The sequence below is a fragment of the Onychostoma macrolepis genome, chromosome 05, assembly GCF_012432095.1.
Source record: "Onychostoma macrolepis isolate SWU-2019 chromosome 05, ASM1243209v1, whole genome shotgun sequence".
Classification (NCBI taxonomy): Eukaryota; Metazoa; Chordata; class Actinopteri; order Cypriniformes; family Cyprinidae; genus Onychostoma; species Onychostoma macrolepis.
Genome location: NC_081159.1, coordinates 38,749,573 through 38,755,572, shown reverse-complemented (window position 1 = coordinate 38,755,572; position 6,000 = coordinate 38,749,573).

Genomic DNA, 6,000 nt, shown 5'->3' with positions numbered 1-6,000 from the left:
TCTTACACTAAAATGCTCAATTTAAGAGCAATCACTGATAGACAGACCTCCTGTTTAGGACCCTTCACTACAATGTTCATGTTACCGTTCATTAAAATGAGTCAGGACTTTTTATATTTAATATTTAAAATATTTCTAGATATTTTCCATTTATTAAGAAATATAAAAAATAAAACCTCCAGTAAACATCGATTGAGAACATTAGGCATGATCAAAGAAATAAGAAAGTACAAACTATTGTACTTATATATCTCTCAGTATTGTTTTCACATGCACCAATTTAGATTTGGTATTTGTTTAGATATGCAATTTATAGAAGAAGAAGGGTAGAAGTGTAGAACAATGGATGAGTAGAAAGGTAGACAAATGGACAAACAGACTTAATGGTGGACTGATGGGCAGAAGGACGAATATAATGATCAATAGATAGAACAACGGAACGACAGATAGAACGATACATAGAATGATAGAAAAATACAAAGATAGAACGAAAGATAGACAGAACGATAGAACAAAAGATAGAATGAAAGATGGAACGATACAACAATGGAACAATAGAAAGATAGATAGATAGATAGATAGATAGATAGATAGATAGATAGATAGATAGATAGATAGATAGATAGATAGATAGATAGATAGATAGATAGATAGATAGATAGATAGATTTAAAAAAAAGCAATAACCATTTAAACAATAACCATAACTTTAGAGGACTCTCCAAAAAATGAGGTCTGAGCAAAGTTTTGGTGGTGCGCTGGCAGAGAAACACTGCCTTACAAGAGCGTGTTAATCATGCCGGTTTGAAGCTCAGCCTGACTAGTCTCGCCACTGATAGGCTCTGATGAAATGCCGTTATAATTAAAACCACTCATGTGTTCAAAATAAATGTCGGCCCATGTCCCTCGCCGGGGCACCGACACCACTGGGAGACGCTGGCAATTACAGTCAATATTTCTCATTTCCACTAAGCTGTAGTGGAGGAGTCTTCTCTATGGCTCCCAATGGACTATTGGCAGAACGAAATTCATTTGTCAAGACATACATAGTGGCATCACTGTTTTTGGCAATGTATCGACTAACCGTTATGACATTTAAAGTCTGATATAAAGGATAAAAAGCATCACAGACTTCCAAGGAGTTCGATACCAGCTGAGCAACCGCCAATGAGATCAATGGGAATGCTAACGAATAGCTTTCTTCAGGTAGACTTCTTTGGCCTATTACCAACTCAGCTAATTAATATTCATGAGCCAAACTTATGCATTGTACAATGCGTCCTGCCCACACAGCTAGAAAAGGCTGCATTGATGGGTTCATAAACATGCTTCTCTTTAAAATCCAGATAAACAAGACGCTAAATCAGGGCAGACATAACAATCCCCCGCGACACGCGTTGACTCTGTGATCATCTAATTAGGCCTTAATACATGATGAGGAGAGGTGCTAATAACAGCACACTTATGCATATTCTGCGCTTTGGCTCACCATCCTTGGCCTCGGGAGTCTCTGCGGAGGATGTTCTGTGAGGACAGAGGGAATGTAGGTGAATTATGAAATCCTTTGCCTTTCATGTGTTTATTTAATATTAATTGCTGAGGTTTTTATTCGTTTTCTCAATGGATACGGCACAGTTAATAAAACAAGAGTCCAGACAGACGCAGACACAATGAGGAAGAGAGAGAGAGAGCGAGACTCTATCTAATGATTCTCTGAGTCGTGAAACTCATGGCTCTTGTGCAGAATCCAGGTCAAAGCTGCAGAGTTCCCTGACTGGCACACGGAAAAGTGGGGCAAACTCAAACTTTCCCTCCTTTTTTTCCAGTGAATAAGCAGTATGACACACTCCCTCACAGAAAACATCACCAGTGATCATACCGAAACAAGACGGAGGGAGGGAAGAGAAGAGAAGATTTAAGAGAGAAATAAACAGGAAAAAGACGCTAATGAGGGAAGGAAGGAAAGCAGGGAAGGAAGGAATAAATGATGAAACTGAGGAATGAAAGAACTGGAGAAACAGAAAAGAGAATATACGTAAATGTAGAAATAGAAGTTTTTGTTTTTTTATATATATATAAATGTATCAGATTGAAGGCTATATGTGACCCTGAACCACAAAACCAAAACAATTTTTTGATCCAAGAGACATTTCTACATCATCTGAAAGCTGAATAAATAAGCTTTCCAGTGATGTATGGTTTGTTAGGATCTGACAATATTTGGCTGAGATAAAACTATTTGAAAATCTGGAATCTGAGGGTGCAAAAAAATCAAAATATTGAGAAAATCGCCTTCAAAGTTGTCTAAATGAAGTTCTTAGCTATGCATATTACTGATCAAAAATTAAGTTTTGATATATTTATGGTAGGAAATTCATTAAATATATTCATGGAACATGATCTTTACTTTATATCCTAATGATTTTTGGCATAAAAGAAAAATGGATAATTTTGACCCATTCAATGTATTTTTGGCTATTGCTACAAATATACCCCAGCGACTTAAGACTGGTTTTGTGGTCCAGGGTCACATATAGGCCTTAGAATAATACAGGTTGTTAAACGTTTCTAGGGCAATGCTAGGTAGTAGCTGGGGTGTCCTGGGTGGTTGCTAGGCAGTTGTGGGGTTGTTCTACATGTTTATAGGGCACTGGTAGGCAGAATAGATAAAACAATAGACAGAATGACTACATAGATAGAATGACAGGGTGATAAAACAACAAAGAGAATGATAGAACAATAGAATGTTAGAGCAAGAGACCATAGAAAAATAGACAGAACGATAGATAGATAGATAGATAGATAGATAGATAGATAGATAGATAGATAGATAGATAGATAGATAGATAGATAGATAGATAGATAGATAGATAGATAGATAGAGACAGAACAACAGATAGAACAAAAGATAGGTAGAATGATAGAATTTTTAAAAAACCTGATATATATATATATATATATATATATATATAACAGAAGTAGTGCCTTGCAAAAGTATTCATACCCCTTAATTTTGTTCACGTTTTATGTTGCAGCCTTATGTTAAACTTTTTTTTCTCCAGATCAATCTACACTCCATATACCATAATGACAAAGCACAAAACAGATTTGTGACAACTTTACAAATTTATTAAAAACAAAACTCTGAAATAAGTACATTGCATAAGCATTCAAACCCTTACCTCAGTACTAAGTTGAAGCACCTTTTCAGCCTCAAGTCTTTTTGAGTATGATACGACAAGCTTTGCACATTTACATTTGGCAATTATCTGCAATTCTTCACCTCTCAAGCTCTGTCAGCTTGGATGGGGGCTGGCAGACATTTTCAGGTTTCTCCAGAAATGTTTAATTGGGTCCAAGCCCAGGCTGTTGCTGGGCCACCTAAGAAACATTCACAGAGTTGTCTACAAGCCACTCTTGCTGTGTGCTTAGGGTCATTGTCCTGTTGGAAGGTGAACCTTCTGCCCAGTCTGAGGTTCTGAATGCTCTGGACTGGGTTTTCATTAAGGCTATCTCTATATTTTGCTGTGTTGAGCTTTCCTTCTACTCAGTCCCTCAGTCCCTACCGCTGAAAAACAGCCCCACAGCATGAGGCTGCACACTTTGTTTTTTGGGATGGTACTCTGCAGGTGATGAGCAGTGCCTGCTTTCCTCCAAACATGAAAACAATACACCGATAATATGAAAATCACAGAATAAAAAATTATACACAAAACAACAGAATGATAGACAGAACGATGGATAGAACAAAAGAATTATAGATAGAACGATGAATAGAGCCATAAATAGAATGATAAATAGAGAGATGGTATGCAAAGAACGACAGAATGATAGAACGATAGATTGATAGAGTCATAGTTCTATAGTACAAAAGAACAACATAGTAATATTACAAAAGAACAATAGATAGAATGACAGATAGATTGAACGACAGAGTAGCAGAACAATAGAATTACAGACAGACAGACAGACAGACAGACAGACAGATAGACAGATAGACAGATAGAGATAGATAGATAGATAGATAGATAGATAGATAGATAGATAGATAGATAGATAGATAGATAGATAGATAGATAGATAGATAGATAGATAGATAGATAGATAGATAGATTCTGAATGAAGGGATCAGAGGTTTAATTGCAGCATGTACAATAACAGAATGTTGCATTTGTCAAGCCAAACATAATGACACGACTGCAACAACACAGTCTGAAGGAAGTCAAGGAGTCATGCTCAACACAGACAGACAAAAGGAGGGTGGAAGAAGAGAGGGGGAACACAAGGGATGAAAGGTAGACAGTGTGACAGAAAAGCAAGTTAGCTGAGGTTGAAGGGATGAGAGGATGAGAAGAGGAGGACTGAGAGGGGGGGGTGGCTTTTGAAGAAAACAAGGCCGTCAAAAAAAGCAAGAGAGGCTCCCAGTGGTTTTTTACTGACAAGCAGTGACACCGTGAGCGCTGTTCCTGCATTGATGAGACAAGTGCATATGTGGCAGGAAAACCACTGCATCGAGGGGTTAAAAAGAGAGAAAGAGACGCTTTTTAAGGAAGATAATCTGATTACCCATCTTTTCTCTATGCTATTGATCACAGCTGTGACAGAGCATGCGTATGAGTTTTGAAGGTCAAAAGACCATAATAAACTGACAGAAAATCACATACGAGTCCCTCGATGTCCTACTTTTTGCGCGGAGCAACACTGCATCAATGTATAGGAAAAATCATCTTATCTTAAAACCAGTTTTGTTTAGGTCAGTGTTTCCCATTATACTGTATATATCATAAAAAACACCAAATTAAAACAGTAATATTGTGAATTAAAATAACTGTTTCCTATTGTAATATATTTGAAATTGTAATTTATTTCTGTGATGTAAAGCTGAATTTTCAGCATCATTACTCCAGTCTTCAGTGTCACATGATCCTTCAGAAATCATTCTCATATGCTGATTTGCTGCTCAAGAAACATTTCTTATTATTATCAATGTTGAAAACTGCTGCTGACAGACAGACTGAGCATCTGTCTTTAAGTCAGCTCTATGGATACATATGACCTTTACAGTGCCCCATGACCCAGTGCAGTAGTTTGCTCTGTTTCAGATTTGGATGGGTTATGCAGATCCTAAGGTATTTCTGAGCACACAGTCTACCACAGAGAAGGGTTCATGGTTAAATTTAATTACTGAAACTCATGTTATAATGAGAACAGTGTAATAATGATGCAGACTTCTCTGTTCATTTAGTGTCAGCTAATGGCAGAAAGGATAATACATTTATCATAGACATGCACACACACATAACTGAATGGTGGGTGTTTCACTAATACATTAATCAACACAGCGCAGGACCAGAGCAGTAAAAAAAAACTGCTACAGAATTCCAAAATTAAATGTTAGAGAACTCTTACAAAAATGGATATTCTCCTCAAATACTGTGCATATAAAAATAAAGCTGTGGCAGCTTGGTATTAAACGCCACTGTCATGAAAAACGCAGTAAATGAAATAAGCGTTTGAATGCTTGCTTAACATAGTTTGAAAGTTTAAAAATACCATAAGTTATGGTTTGATATTACAGTGTTATACAGTGAGGAAAATAAGTATTTGAACACCCTGCTATTTTGCAAGTTCTCCCACTTAGAAATCATGGAGGGGTCTGAAATTGTCATCGTAGGTGCATGTCCACTGTGAGAGACATAATCTAAAAAAATGCTTCACAGTAGGGATGGTGTTCTTGGGATGGTACTCATCATTCTTCTTCCTCCAAACACGTTTAGTGGAATTATGACCAAAAAGTTCTATTTTGGTCTCATCTGACCACATGACTTTCTCCCATGACTCCTCTGGATCATCCAAATGGTCATTGGCAAACTTAAGTCGGGCTGGACATGTGCTGGTTTAAGCAGGGGAACCTTCCGTGCCATGCATGATTTCAAACCATTACGTCTTAGTGTATTACCAACAGTAACCTTGGAAACGGTGGTCCCAGCTCTTTTCAGGT